This window comes from Sinocyclocheilus rhinocerous, unplaced genomic scaffold, assembly GCF_001515625.1.
Source record: "Sinocyclocheilus rhinocerous isolate Xijiao unplaced genomic scaffold, SAMN03320098_v1.1 scaffold2485, whole genome shotgun sequence".
NCBI classification, from domain to species: Eukaryota; Metazoa; Chordata; class Actinopteri; order Cypriniformes; family Cyprinidae; genus Sinocyclocheilus; species Sinocyclocheilus rhinocerous.
The window spans coordinates 100,350-101,107 of NW_015637155.1; the positions used below are offsets into that span (position 1 = coordinate 100,350).

Sequence of the window (758 nt, forward strand, 5' to 3'; positions counted from 1 at the left end):
CCAACCGTACAATAATCCAAAAACAAACCTTAAAAACAACACTAAAATGGGTCACTGGGCACAAAACCAAGCTTCTGCTATGGCCATTCCAGTTCCCTGACCTGCACCCTATAGAAAATGAGTGTGGTGAACTGAAGAGGAGAAGCAGCATCATGGAGCTGGGAATCTGAAGGGTCTGGAGAGATTCTGGATGAAGGAATTGTCTCTGATCTCTTGTCAGGTGCTCTCTAACCTCATCAGGCATTATAGGAGAAAACTCAGAGCTGTTGTTATGCCAAATGGAGGTTTCAAAAAGCATTGAATAAAAGGGTGCCGTTAATTGTGTCCAATGTGTATTAGAGAAAAACATTTATGTCATAATGATATTTCCCCCCATTTTAAATTATTATTCTCCAATGAAAGGTTAGATTTATGTGAATTTTTTAAATAAAAGATCAAAATGATTAACAATGCAGATTAATTTTCACAGCCTTCTTTGATCATATTTACCAAGGGTGCCAATAATTCTGACCACGACTGTGTGTATATATATATATATATTACATTATGTCAACAACTAGACTTAATCATTATTATCGCAGGAAGACTAATTCTTATCGTGGGGAGAATTTTTACCGGTATATCGCAAACGATAAGATATCGCCCATCCCTACTGTATATATATACATATACAAATGGTCATTTACATTTAGTCATTTACACACACACTCTCTCACTCACACATACACACACACACACACACACACACACACACACAC

The 758-nt window shown here is 36.8% G+C and overlaps 1 protein-coding gene across 1 annotated transcript in view; it reads right to left on the reverse strand.

Annotated features, from left to right (window-relative positions):
- LOC107748640 (putative nuclease HARBI1) overlaps positions 1-758 on the reverse strand; it is a 12,184-nt gene that overhangs the window by 10,283 nt on the left and 1,143 nt on the right. The gene's annotated exons all lie outside the window — the stretch shown is intronic.